The following is a 15,857-nucleotide window of genomic DNA, read 5'->3' on the forward strand; positions in this document are numbered from 1 at the left end:
CCCAGACAATGATGTATCAAAAGACATCCATCATTTCCAGCAACACCATTTAGATATCTTCTACACTAGCAGCATGGCTCCAAAGAGAATCACCATCAGCAAGCTGACATAGCAAATACAACCACTGAAATTGCTTATGTCCAGGACAAGACAGGATTGTTCTAACCCCTTCAAACCAGGAAGAGGCAAGAGTAAAAACTCTGGCCTTACTCAAATAGGATGACGATCTCTACAGACCCTCACAGCAGTCCATTTTTGGCCATGTGTAGCTAGAGCTCTATGCTGTTGCCATCCATGATTACACTGACAAACCTCTGGTCTTTCATGAAAATTCACCAAATTGGAGAAAGCTGAGAAGACAGTCCTCAAAGACCGTCCTGGATACTGGATTGCTGCTGCTATTGGGAAACCATGGGGTCATCCTCCTGGGCAACATCATTGGCACACTGGCATAATGGTTAATCTCTTTATGTAACAGATACAAGGTACAGGGTTTGATTCTGGCCTCTGGATATTGGCCAGGATTGTAATAGTTGGGCTCATAGGTGTGCACCCGGCTAATGACCACAAAGGCCTTTTTAAGCCTAGCATTGCATCCCAAATACATTTTGACATCCTTGATAAATGTAAGCCGAAGCTTGGGAAATGAAACATTTACAAGCAGGATCCTGGGAGATGAACCATTTACAGGCTGCCTGTGTCCATTAGAGAGAGAGGTGCCAAACCAGTGATGAATTTTCCATTTTCCCATCCAGTTGTCCAAGTTATACTTGAATTGCGTTAAGGAGGAACTCTGCTTTACATGGATGGGGAGCCTGCTCCAGAGAAGTAGTCCTCTGGGATACATACCTGTCTCTCCAACAGCTCCTATTTATATCAAAGGGAAGGTTTAAGTCTTTAGCATGAGCAATTCTGGTGCTGTCTGTTTTGCAGATATGGATGAGGTCCACGAAGGTGGGATCTGACAATGCTTTTTATCCCAGTCACAGATGTCCCCTTATCAGCCTGTAGGAGACAATACAGGGATTGGGCTTTGAGGTGGTCTGCATAGACCATGTTACCTAAGTCCTGTATTCTTTTAGGGAGGAACTTCTATGAACATTTCACTTGTTGGATATGCCTGGTTCTGGTTAAGTATATATCAAAAGCAGCACTGTACTCAATACAGTGGAACAATGACCTCCTTAGATCTAGATGTCATACCTTTGTTTACAAGTTGTACAATATAGAATGATTTTATCACTACTGTAGACATGTGATGGTCAAAGGTTAGATTACTGTCTGTGTGTGTGACCCCAAGCCCCTTAATACTGGGTCAGCTCTTAGGGGTCTGTTGTCAATATGATAGTTACCAGGGGTGGACGACTTTCCCTAAGGATACTATTAAGCATTTCTTGGCATTAAGTTTTAGTCCATGGCCCTGAAACAAGTTATTTGTCCTTGTCAACCTTTCCCAGAGAACATTTGTGTCAGCAGGGGACTTTATGACTGCTCCTAATTTGCAATCATTTGCAAATTCAGTCAGCTAGAAGCCCTTGATATTAGCTTTGACTTCAATGAAGTAAATGCCAAAAAAGGAGTGGTTCCAGGACTGATTCCTGAGGGACTCTGATTGTGACTGGCCTCTTTGTAGAGGTAGACTCCCCAATTCTAACTTCCTGGGTCCTGTGTGTGAGCCAGATGGTTATCCACCAAGTGACAAAGGCTTATACCTAACCTTCTGAATTTGTCAACAATGCCCGAGCTGGGTATTGTGTCAAATGTCTTGGCCAAGTCAATGTAGGAAGTGTGAATGGTTTGGTGAAACCAAATTGGATTGGGTCCAGTGTTTGGATATTTCCTATGTCATAAATGATCACTTCCGTGATAACTTCCATGGCATTGCAAATGAGACTAGTGAGACATATGGGTCTGTAGTTTCCTGGGTCTATAGATGGCCCACCTTTGTGCACAGAGGGATGGCTGTTGCTGTTATCTACTCTTGAGACATGAAGCCTGTTTGGAAGCTACGATTAAACAACCATTCCAGACACCTGATAGGTCATGCTTCATGCTATTTAGAAGGCATCCTGGGAAATTATCAGGGCCCATTGATGCAGTGTTCTTGGCCTTAAAGAAAGCATTGAGAACCTGCTCCCTAGATAGTAGGGGAGTTATATTTGATGGTATTTCTTGAGAGAAAGTTAAGGGGGGAGAGAGGGGTAAAGTTAGATCTGAATTTGTTTGCCAGTAGGTTTGCTATATGCCCTGGCTCAATATGTGCAGCTCTCTTAACAATGAGCTCTGCACACAATTATGTATTGTTTTTGAGGTTGTGGATACAGCTAAAAATGCCTTTTGGTTTTCCTTGGCTTGGAAGGCCAAATTTAACTCAAATTTGCCTTTGGTGGACTTCATTTGTCCTATGAGTTGTTTGTTTAGTATGATGAGAGTGCTTTTATCCTGGTGGGTGGTGCACCTCCTAATTTTTGCATGATTTTCTTAATTCTGTTATACAGCCTACTGATGTTGGTGTGTTTTTTTTTTTATTAGTTTTGTATTTCTTCCTGGTGGGTACAACTGCCTCTATGCAGATATTAACATGCTTGTATATGGTTTCTGTGAACAGTCCCCACCTAGGTAGTAGTGTTCTCAGGGTTTATGGAGGCTTGAAATTTTGCCAGGTTATCACTTAGTAGGAAATTAGCCTTAGAGTAGTTCCTGAACATTCCAGGGTTAGCTGTGGTTTTGGGTTTTATTTTTACTTCAAATGAGATGGTTTTGTGGTCTGCCCTTACCAGAGAGAACATTACACTAGTGTGTATGCATTACTCTCCCACATTACTAAGGAACAGATCCCATATGTTTGCACACCTGGTCAGCATATTGACAATCTGGTCCAGGAAGTTTGTTTTTACAAAATCCAGGAATCGCTGAGCCTGCACATTTGGTGTCATATATGATTCTCAGTTAACAGTGGGGTAATTAAAGTTACCCATGAATATGTTATTGGGATGGATGGTGAGCATTTCCAATAAGCTTAAATACATGTTATGGGTTTTGTCGGTCATAGAGGGGGACCTACAGCTTTGCAAGGAAATGGTATAGGATTTTGCCTGTGGTGATTTGAATGTGGAAAAGCTCACATGCATTATCCTGTTTGATCAGCCTTAAGGTATATTTATTTTTTGATAACGTCTAACTACATGAGTCCCTGTGTTATATTGTAGAGTGACCACCTTTGTAAAATTACATCCACGGGCTTCAGAAATCACTCTATTGGTTCCTTCACTATTAAAAGTATCAACCTGCAAAGCCATGCCTTTATTAGTTTGGCCAATACATATCATTCCTTTCTTGGTTAAACTGTTAATTCCAGAGTTCATCAATTACATTAATCAAACAACCTCCTTTTTAAAATTCACCCACCAATTAGACCCAAAACAGATTAACTATTTGCATGCAACATTATAAAAAAAATCCAGTGGAGTCTCCCTCTAACATTGATAGGAAGCCAACCTTTTCAAACAGTTACTTACATTATAATAGTACTCATCCTTTTACATAAAAGAGAGCATAGTTAAAGGTCAATTTGTTAGGTTTGCACAGATAATATCGGAGAGAGAACTGTTTGACCAAGAAAGGGTTAAGCTAGAAAACATGTTTTTTGACAGACATTACCCTTTGCATATAGTGAGGACTGTTAGTGAACACATTTCAAAGGAATGGGGGAAAGATACTGTCCACATTTAGGTACTGGGTTAGATACCGTATATATGACAGGTACTGACCAAAGTAATAAGGGTATGGCTTTGAAAGTTGGTTCTATTAATAGTGAAGGAACCAATAGAGTGATTTCTGAAGCCCGTGGATGTAATTTTACAAAGGCCCCTCATTCTACAGTATAATACAGGGTCTCATGTAATTAAAGACATTATCGATAGATACTGGTGTATTTTAACCAGTGACAAGAAATTAAAATAAAATTCTACTTGTGGTGTTCCTTAAACCTAAATTGCACGTGTTCCTATCTGGAGTTGTGTCTGCTTTTTGCAGGTGGAACTTTGTGCTATTTTTATATTTGGCAACTTTGGTTCTCATTTTCCACACTGATTTCCTCTGCTTTGGATTTTGTTTAGTCACTGGTATTATTGGAGTATAGAACAGGGGGTGGACTCAATGATTGGCAGCCTCAGTCTTTTCACCCCAGAAGCTCAGGCTGGGAATGGAGCTGGCGATCTTGCTCAGTGTGTCCTACATGTAACCTGGGAATTAACTAAACTTATTGCTGTGCTTTCTGGTCGTACACAGCAAGAACGAGATGTGGAGAACAGTAGTTATGACTAACCTGGAACCATAATTTTAATGGAGCTATGAACTTGGATTTAAACTCAGCGGATCCTTGTCAACATAACAGCCACCAAGGAAATAAAGGTACTGTAAATAATGCTGATCCAAGTAAAGGACAGCAAAACACAAACTGTGAAGTTTAACTTTAACAACTGGTTCAATAGTGATTTTTCTTTGTTGGCTGAGCAACACCACGGACTGGTTGTTTTGAACAAGATTGGATATCTTTATTTGAAAGTTATTTAAAATTACACATTATCAAGCTGTAAACTATGTATTTAAATAAGTATATCCATGTGGGTAGGGTTCCGAAGGGCTTAAGGTACATTAAGTTTCCCAATTGAATAATTTCTGGTACTACATTTTATTATGATTTAGTAGAAGTATTTAGCAGGGTTTAGAATTACTGGCTTTGATTAATTGTAATAACCAAAGCATTATTGATGGTTTAAAATTTGAAGTTCAACATTTGCATAAAAAAGATAAGGGATGACTTATTTTCCACTTATGTTGCTGAATACAATGTCTTTTTAAGGTGGATTCACATGTCAACCAGATAAAAACAAGAAATTAGCAAGGGACAAACCTGAAGATGAATATGGAAAAGTATTTTCTTTGCACAAGAAACAAAATACTAGAGGTACGACAACAGAAAACACGTATACCTCCAGGCATAACGTACAACATAAAGTGAATCCTAACCTATCAATTAATGAAGAAGTTTTTGGTAGTAATGAAAATGACTGTAATAATTTCAAATTAGATCTCACTGACCCTTTAGAGTCCCCATATCTCCAGTGATCGGAGAGGCTAGCAAGCAAAACCCACTCCCTTCCAGAGAGCAATACATTTCAGCAGAACCATATCCGAGGGGGGTACAGGAAGTGGGATCAGGAGAGGGAGGGGAACAATCAGAGGTCAGTGGAGGCAGAAATGACCATGTGCGATGACTCCTTTGCTATATGCTCTAAACCTTATCCTGAGGTTATAAAAAGGAACAATTTTATCATTTACAATTATAGTAGTTTAACTATTAGTGAGGAGTACGTCTTACTATTTGAAAAAGGGTTCACTTTTATCCCTAAACCTACATACAACTTGCAGATACCCTAACTGAATTTAAATTACTAGGAAATTAAATTTTAACATACAACATAATGAAAGCTTCAGTGAAACCTTTCAAGATGGTAGTAAGATTAAGTCTAGCCATGCCTATTCCCAACCCCATAGTTGTCTTTCCTAATATGTGTCAGCACGATATTTATAAACAATATGCCCAGGGGAATATGAGATTGAAAAAAATATAACTTAAAAAGGGATGACTATAAACTCCTTGAGGAGTTAAAAAAAAAAAAAACACAAAAAAGTGGAACTTGGTGCTATTTTTATATTTGGTGACTTTGGTTTTTGTTTTCCACACTGATTTCCTCTGTGTTGGATTTGGTTTAGTCATTATTTATTTTTTTATGTAAATGGAGGCACCTCCACCTTTAGTCCATGTCTGTGTAGTAGCTGCTCTAAATGTGTGGAAGGCATTATTAGTGTGCTCTCCATAGCTTTAATCCATGTCTCAATGACTGCACAGACAGCAGCATTCTCTAGGGTGAGGAGAACTTGTAGTGGTCGAATTTCTTGTTTAGACTTCTAGCATTGAGCAGTAGCACATTTAGATTTTCTTGGTTTTGATTTATGTTGGAAGTACTTTTAGTTTGGCATTGCTTAAAAAAGGAACTATGGGGGAGGATGATATTTAGCTAATATTCAAAAACCTAGAGTGGAGGGTGTGGACAATCCCTGGTGAAGCAGTGTGGTCTTTTGACCATCTCCTTCCATGCTAACAAATACTGCACCCTTTAGAATGACTCCAAAAATTAAGACAATTATTAAAGTCAGTCATCTTCTGTTCATGTTGTGGCATCATCCTTAGAAGGTAAAATGCTGCTCAATATTAGGCAGATGCCAGCTTGGGACAAACATTCCAAGAGCTCCATGATGTCTCTTTCTCTTTATACAGACTAGGGAGGTATGCCTCAGGTAATTTATGCCTACATGGAATATGACTGAGTCATGCTTGTACTTGTGGTACAATGACCCAAGAGCATGCACAATGCAGTGGATCATGGCCCCTGATAAACTAACCATGACTTTCTCCTTACTCAGCCTGGTGAGAGGGACATCAGTGAAATGACTGTGGGAATAAAACCCTGCACTACAGGAACTACAGTTCACAGCCTTAACCTTCTGTACCAACTGCAGAATGATAGCCTAGTATGAACCCTATGTTTGGAAGAGGTAAACCCATCTGACATTTGAGGGCCCTCCTTAGTGTGCAATGAGCTGGCCTGTCTGGGCCATAAGAATGAATGAATGAAGGGGTGCCTCAAAAGGCTTCCAATATAGTAAGGGCTTGCTTTCTATTCTAGAGGTCATGGGTTAGGTCCTGGAAGAGCTGTCTGGATAAGTCCCCCAACTCTGCAGGGGGCATCTAAAATGTTCTGTCAAAGCCTCTCATCCTTAAGACAAGACAGCATGAGCTTCATCCTGAGCAAGCTGTACTACCTACGTCATCAGCACAGTCAAAACTACAATGGCAGGGCAGCCCACTGTGGAAGCAATGGCTGCAGCCTTGGCAAATTCTTCACAGTCCCAAATCAAGCAGGGCTGAAGGTTTTCCAACACCAGATCCACCAGTGAGGAACTCCTTGAGTGGTGGAAAGATACTCTGGTCTCTGGATCTGGATGCAAGGAAGAGAAAATGTAGAAGGAGAAGTGTGGATGCAGGAGGAGAACCGTAAATATACAAAGGGCAGACTACATAAGTTTATTATTTCCTTCTGCCATTAATCAAATGTAAGGTAACATAACAATGTATAATTTTATTGCAGAATGCTAAGACAGGATCTCACTTCACTTATCTGGGGGCTTATAGAGGCCACCAGTTATCTTCAGAGTTAAAGGAAAATTACAATACGAGTGCTTGTAGTCTGCAATAATAACATCCTTAGTGTAAGGCTCCATAGAGGGGATAAGCCCATTGTTTATCCTCCTTCCCAGATTCCCAATACAATATTTACAGGGGGAATGGGATGGGGTCCAGAGGCTGATCAATGTTGGACTTTGAGCCTGAATACTTTTCCAGAGGAGATGTTATCCAGAATGCGAATGTTAGGAGTGTAGGTTTTATTAGCTTTTTCTGTGTCAGAGATCATGGTCTCCAGAGTTCTAACTCCTCCCATAACGAAGCACTAAATTGGGAATGCCTCTGCAGAGTCACCATCACTGTGCCTGTTGATGAGACAGGTTTTCACTGGCCATGGTGGCAGCATCAGGCCACATTCCATGTGTGCTTCTGCACCCACCCATGACAACAGAACCTACAAGACAAATAACTGCCTGAAGTCAAGGGTCTGATCTGTAATCTGAGTCACAGAAAGACCTAGTGGACTGTTTCAGTCTAAAGGGCAAATGGCACTCTGGCTGGGGTACCTCAATGGACTAACCCCTGGTAGCAGATCATGCTGAGAGTACGCTCTAGCTATATGATCAGATCATGTGTGGTAATTAGCACCACCCAAAATGTTTGACAGGACTGCAGATCTCAAATGCTCATCCATAGAGGCAGAAGACAAGTGCAGACTCAATCCTTCATTAGTTGAAAACAAACACAAAAGGACTGTGGTTCAGTCTGTGGGAAGGATTTAAATCCAGAAGAATGTAACTATCATCTGCCCTCCCTCTGCTATGCAATGATTCCCCAGAGTTATAGGCTGCATACAGGACTCTTCAATCAGTTCTCATGTTGGGCACTCTACCATAGTCTAAATGATGACGCAATCAAAGAGCTCTGCCTCCTGTTCATTTCGGTGGTGTGTGTGATGATGTGAGGTAGTGCCAGCTGTGCCAAGGTGAGTAGGGCAGTGCATGTTAACATATGCCAGCGTACCTAGCTGGAGTTTTGTAAAGAATTATATGTCATTTGAATATCAAACTGATTTGTACAGATGCTTGTATTAAAAAATGCATTTGAAAAATTGTTAGTGTTAAAAATGTATCAACACTACTGGACAGAAAATAAATACACATGTATGTCAGACTGTATAGTTGTAAGTGTTGAAATGTATACATTTTAACAGAGGATATTGGATGGGAAGAGGTTAAACTCAGTCCAGCTAACCCAAAGAAAAACAGCCTGAAGTTAAATGACTTGGTTTAGGCTATAAAGATTTTATCTCACAGGTCTGAATGCAGCCAGAGATGCAATGTCTGTGAAAAGCTTGGTCTGGAATCCTGCTCTATTACACTTAGTGATGAACTAATTGCTACCCTGGGGTGCCAGAGAATGGCTTGTTAGTCTCTGCAGGAAGGGTGGAATTGTTTTACAGTTTCCAGATGGTGTAATAAACCTTAGCTATTGTTACATGTATGTATTGTGACACATAAGTAGTAGATCCTGGCTCAGTTTTTAGTGAGAGTAGTGTGGGAACCACAGAGTCAGCTGACCAGATGTGATGTCATTCTGTAGCCAGTATTGAAATTGTATTTAAATACTAGTGAGAGAAGTGAGGGGTGCACTCTGTTTTTGGACCTGCCAAGGCACTCATCCACTTTCATCTTGCCTTGCTTAAGCAACTAGGGGGACAGTAATTCTTTAGTTAGTGAAAGAAATATGGTGAGACTAGCTAAAAGGTGTTTTTCTGTACTTGTCCGAGACTCTCCATCTGTGGTGTTTCTTTTTATATTTCCTGTGATTGAAACTCTGGTGTTTATTGTAAATAGATATTCGGTATTTTCATGCCTTCTTTTTTATTATTTATTGTTAAATATATCTATACTTTCATTCTGTCTTGTCTTTTAGAAAATATTTAACCTTTGAGAGTACTTGTGTTTATATTTTGTTGCACTGTGGCTCCATGTTCTTAAAAGCCTTGCTGCTTGGTCAAACACTACCATTTGTATAAGTATTAATTTTAATAAGTGCAATTAGGCACCTTAGTGGGAGGCCTTAAAACAGCTGGCTTCAGGTGTTCTGTTGGCACTGAATCTACCTTATAGTTTGAGTGGAGGCGGTAGAGCTGGTAAGCTGTGCCAGCTTTTCCCAGGTGAGTGAGTATGTGTGTGAAAATCAAATGTCAAAGAGTGTGTGTGTGACAGCTACTTTGAACAGGGACACTAACAGCACCGATGCTTGGAACACGCGGCTAAGGACTCAGCTCTACAGTGGTCGGTGAGGAGTCTTATTGGGGTTTGGAGAGAAAGCCCAGCCCCAGGACCAGAGTATGCATTTCCCGTGTGCTCTTAATGAAAACTGCACTTGGTGCAGGGGGCTGCCTCTGAAAATACTGTGTGTGTCTATTTTTCTCACAGTGAAAATTCCCCACTGGTGTCAATGGTGAGGACTGAGGCTCCTTGATTACTGGCCCAGAGGAGGGACGTCAAAGTGTGTTAAAATACAAATGATTAGTGCTTAAATTCTATGGTCCTCACCAAAACAATATGATGGCTTACATACTTTAGAAACACAGGAACATTTTACAATGAACATTAGGCTTTATATTCAAACTCTGTGGTAAGATTACCACTACAGAGATGTTGAACCTGTTTAAAAATAGATTTGCCTCCGGGACAGCTGTGAAAATGTCTGCTCTCCATTTCTTTTGTCTTGTAATGGTGCTCTACAATACAACACAAAAGGGATGCACTCTCCATCTCCCACACCATGCACTCTTAAAGGTCTCTACTGTCCCAGTAGTGAAGTAAGCATAGTGCTTCTTTCTTACCCTGTGTCTTGGGATGACCATGCTGAAATGCTGGCTCACGTCAAGCCATGCTCTACTCCCAAACAATAAAGGCAACACGAATATGTGGGTCTCACTTCTCACTGTGGACGTCACAAAATTTGTTGGTGGCTTAAATGCTTTAGTCATTGAAAATAGAGATTTTTTCCACAAAGAAAATAAGGACTAAGATCCATCTGTATAAGCAGCAGAAAATAGTTGACAGGCACAGGAACAAAGCATGTTGTCCTAGAATGGCATGTGATGTCAAAGCATGCACCAACAGATGATAAGCACACCCTCGACCATGATAGCTTCAGAGAAAAAAGTCTCAATGAATAAGGAAGGGAAGGATACAAAACTGAAGAGATACAAAGGAAGGTTCTTAACAGAAGATTAGTAATGTCCCTTCCCAATTAATTTATCTCATTAACTTTTTATCATTACACTCCCTAACTAATTATGGTATCACCTTACTTTCTGACTCACATTGCTGTCCTAAAATGGCTGAAACAAGGGTCCTAAAGAAAGCCTAACCTACCATTTAGACTTTCATTCCAGCTGCTCTGAACAAGCCTGCAAACATTGTACAAATTAATTGGCGAAACAGCATTTGTGAAACCAGAGCTGTAGCCAGGGACGGCTTGTGCTATAGGACTACAGGACTGCAACCCCCCCCCCCAGCTGTGGAAAGACAAAAAAACAAAATAAAAACATTTGCTAAAAAAAAAGGAACAAAAAATAAATATCTCTCGAGTCCCGGAACTCTGCGCATGCGTGATTGCACAGATTGGGAAATCCAGACTGCTTTGTCAGCAGTCTGGATAGGAGGAAAGGCCATCTCTGCCCTGCAGCACAGAAGTCTATGTGGTGACGACTGCACAGAACGGAAGATGTCCGGACTGCAACATCCGCAGGCTGGAGCCTGCTCTTGCGGGGAAACCTTCCCCAGGAAGACATTTAGCTGTGAGGGACTGTTACAGGAACTAGCTTCTGCTGCAGATGGACTTGTTAGACGTCATTGAGCTGCAGATGAACTCGTTTCAGGTAGGGAACTGAAACGAAAGCTGTTTTCAATAGGGAACTTCATTGCTAGTGTATTTGCTTGCAAATACAAAGAATATAATTAAATGCAGGTTGTATACACTATAAAGTGGAGAGATCCCTTTCCTAAATTTGATCGCATTCAGCATAAAAAATACATTATGGAGGAGCAGTAGGGATAGCTATCACCAGTTTTTAAAAATGTTTAGACCACTTATCATTGTTTTCGCTGCTTTTGTATTTTGCCTGTGTGCACGCTTTGTTTACTGAGTCTTCACAACTTACATAAATGATACTGAGTGTTGATGAACTTCTGTCAGATACTACAGGCAGCACAGGGTGGCAATAACTTAACATGTTGCCCCTCTTCATTTACAGAAAACAGAACACACCAGCATCCCCTTAAGCCTGCTGGATTTGTGCTTATTCCATTTTAAACATGTTTTACTTCCATTGCCCACCACAATTAGACGGTGAGTGTTGTTGCACTAGTATTAGCAAATGCCATAAGTATAATGTGTATTTAAAGGTAGCAGAACTATAATGCATAATGTTAGTATCACAACTGGGGGTGGCACTGACTGTGTGTGTGTGTGTGTGTGTGTGTGTGTGTGTGGGTTAAGGAGGCTGTCTTTTTGGACATAGTGCATTTTTGTCCTCTAGTTTAGCACTGTTATAAATATTATTGTATGCAGTACACAACTGTTTCTCACAATTTGTTGTAATAAAAGTCTGAGAGGCATCTATTTCATATGAGACTAAGTTATAAATTAAGTTTAAAACATTGCTGTTCTGAGTGAGCAGCACCTGTATAAAAAACTATAGAATAACAAGGTTTGCCGACACTTTCCTAGATGTTCTTTTGTTGCATTTGCATTTTGTACAAACTGTTTGTTCTGTATTGCCTAAATGAGATAATGCACAGCATGTTTTAGCAGCCAAAAGTTTGCATATTTCCTAGTGTGTCGTTAACAGGATTACCTTATCAGGCCTGCAATCTGCCTTAGACTGGGCACCAATTTTAATATTTCTTTTTGACATTGGGTCACACTTTCTGTATCAGTTCTTTGCATTTGGGTAATCATGTATTCATAACCATGTGGTTTTATGATTGTATGCATGAATAGTTATCCTTATCTTTCTTATCTGAAAGTGTTTCAGATTTTGCTGGGACAGCCAAACAGCATTTTCAGACATATGGACAGTAGCACAAGCCCACTGAATAAAAAAAAAATGTTAGTTTGAAGATAGTTATCCTGCACAGACATTTAAAAGGCAAACCATAGCTGGTCACAGCAGGCTAGAGGGCTGTCTCAGCACGGAAGGTTTAACAAATATTTGGGGCATATCCATGTCACAGTAAAATTTCCAAAAGTTAATCGAGCTGAAAGGCAAAAATATTAAAAGAAAGTTCTTTTGTGATGGATAAAGTAGCACTCGTTTAGCCTTACAAGCTGTTATTCGGCATTTTAGCAGAATGCATTTGCCCTGGAAAATTAACCGTTCTTTTCTAACCACATTTTTGCCACTTGCCTCCTTCTCCCACAGTCTCTCTTCTCTCTGGATGATCCTACCCCCGGGCTATCAAAAGATATTTCTTCTTACCACAGATGTTTGGTGTCATGCCTACCAAATTAATTGGCACGAAAGGGACCGTCACGCTCCACTCCTCGCCAAACATTGCTTGCATGCATGTTTCATGGGTGTGATTTTTGCAAACATCTGAGAAATGAAAACAGAGTGTGTGTGTGCGCGCGCGCAGATTTTTGCCTCATATTTGTTGTGTTCTGTTCCTCATAAAATCTGTGGTTTCTGTGTTTTTGTTGTCTTACATAGTTGATGGTGCAGTGGTAGCATTGTTGCCTGACAGCTACAGGTTCTCTGGTTTGATTCTTGGCTAGCGTGCCTTCTGCGTGGCATCTGTACATTTTCCCTGGGTTTGTGTAGGTTTCCTCTAGGTGCTCTGGTGTCCTCCCATCTTACAAAGACATGTGTGTGGACTGTTTCTCCCTGGGCCTCTGCTGAAAGTTGGCTTTTGGTGCAAGTCAGACTTTCCTGGTTAACAAATGTTAAATAAATAAAAATGACAGGCATTTGAATTTCAGACTTCATATTCTTCAGAAAGTACATGGTAACACAAAACCTTTTATTCTAGCAATTTTCTAAGTTTATAAGATGGATATTTGAAATGTGTCCCTATTTTTGGGACTGTATTCCCCCATTATTGGCTTTGTCCAGGTTTTTTTTTGCTAAGGTTGAGAGCTATGCTGAGAACTGAATTCACTAAATATGTATGGGGGCTGTATTCTCCCATTACTGGCTTTGCCCAGGTGATTTTTGTTAAGAGGTTGAGAGCTATGGTGAGAACTGAATTCACTAAATGGTAGCCATTTAAATTTCAGTCTTCCTCTCTCACAAAACAGCTGATTTGGCATAGTGGTATGTTGCTCTGACTGTTTTACACACGGTCCTGATTTCAAGTTTTGGCAGTGAAATGTATGGTGGTATCACAGCATTTTATTCTAGCAACATTCCAACATTATACAAGCAATGTTTAAAATGTGTCCCTGGTTTTTAGGCTTTTGTCCCCCCCCAATAAATTTTGGCTTTTTTCAGATTTCTTGTGCTGCAAAGTTCAGAGACACAGCTGAGGGTCAAGTAGATGTTACAAGGACCTAAGAGCTGCCAGGGAACAGAAGTTTAGTACTGCTTATGCTGAGTCAGCTTCCACTGTTAATAGCGCAACCAGTAGTGTACTTGCTCTTGATGCAGAAGACTGTGGGTTCTACTCCCACAGTATGGAGATGCATTGCTGATACTGTACTGTGTTGTAAAGGGGAGGGGGATGCTGCAGTCTTTTTTGGCAAAGATACCTAGTAACTATGAACCTGTTATCAGTTTGCCATCCATTCCCTATTGCATTATTACTAGCTTATCATTTTTTAATGTAATATAGGCAATTTATTCCTCAAGGGCAGCAGGCACTTTATGTGTAGATGAAACAATGAAATATAAAGTTGTTTGCTATCAGCAACCTCTTCATTAGTCACAGATCACTTTAATATGGAATTATTTAGATGACTTTTACTTCTTCAGAGATTGTGCATATTTGCTGATACTGGTGGACTGTAGAAGTTTGAGTAGACTTTTATGATGGAAATGTTCTGAATTGGGCAGTTTTGTCATTACTGGTGCATGCATTTTGTTTGATTGTTTACTGGAAAAATGTTCAAAACAATAAATGTAAAATGCCTTCTAACAACTGTACTGCATTGTACAAGAAATATAATTTAATACAATCAGGAAGGTCTATCAAAAAGCACATGTGTGTTTCATGTGCAAGGTGCCTATGATTTGAAAACAGTCCAAAGTTAATAGTTATCTGCCACTGGCAAAATGTATTTTCTTTGAATGTGGGTTTCAATGCTGTTTCAATGAATGTGAGTTTCAAGGGCTGAGAAGTTTTAATGCTAAGTCTATTTTCAGTGTGAGACTGCATTGCTTTGCTTACCAGATGTTTATTAGTGTTTGTGCTGTAAAATGCAAAATAAAACTTTCAAATGAAATCCAAATTATCTCAGAAGTAAAACAGTATGCACATTACAGTGTTTATAGTAAATGGGGCGGAATAACAAAGGAGTGGGACATTGGAATGGCTGCAGGGGGGGAAGCTCCATTCGACCATGATTTTGTGAGGGGGGAAGGGCAGCAAACTCAGATACCTCTCAACTGTCCAGATTTTTGCAAAATGAATAGATTTTTGCTTCTTATTTTGGGTTTGTTCCTCATAAAATTTGTGGTTTTCTAGTAAATCATTTAGGAATGAAGTCACTAAATAATGACATACATTGAGTTTCAGACTTCATAACCTTCAGAAAAATGCATGCTAAAGCAAGACATGTTACTCTATCAACTGTCTTAAGTTTATACAAGAGCAATTTTTAGACTGTTTGTATGTTCCCCCAATATATTTGGCCTTGTCCAGATTTCCTGCATTAAGAGGTTGAGATTGAGAGGTACGTACAAATAAATCGCTTTAAAGAATTAGGAATATCCAAACTTCTCAACTGTCCCCAATTTTGGTTCAAAATGTTGCTCTTCCCCTAATAATCCCTCCACAAAATGGCAATTTTGGAAGAAAACGTAGAGGGTTTACAATTAATAATTGTAATGATCAGGGTTATAGATCACTTTTATTTCAGAAATGCATGTAGATTCTCTTATTTTGTCAGCTGCTCAAGTTAACAGTACTAATATTAAAAAGTGTCCCTTTGTTTGACAGGTTCCCACCTGTATTATGTGGCAATTTTAAATTTTTGCATCACGTTTGGTCTGTTTTTCATAAAATTGTGGTTTTCTGGCAAATTAGTGGCAAATCATTAAAGATTGAAGTTAGAAAATAATGACAGACATTTGAGTTTCAGATTTCATACCCTCTGAAAATTCATACTAATGCAAGACCTACTACTATTCTATTATCTTTCTAAGTTTATAAGAGCGATATTTAAAAACTGTCCTTATTTTTGTCCTTTGTCCCACTTCTATGTATGGCTTTGTCCAGATTTCTTGCTCTGAGGTTAAGAGGTACGAGTGTCAGAGCAATCACCATCAGCCAGAGACATTTCAAATTGTGACATATTTGTTGCACCCCACTCCCCCATGTAGTGACTCTGGATGTGTCCAAGCAAGGCAAGGAGCAGTTATGCAGTG

Source organism: Protopterus annectens, chromosome 3.part1 (genome assembly GCF_019279795.1).
Source record: "Protopterus annectens isolate FY-2018-M chromosome 3.part1, PAN1.0, whole genome shotgun sequence".
NCBI lineage: Eukaryota > Metazoa > Chordata > Ceratodontiformes > Protopteridae > Protopterus > Protopterus annectens.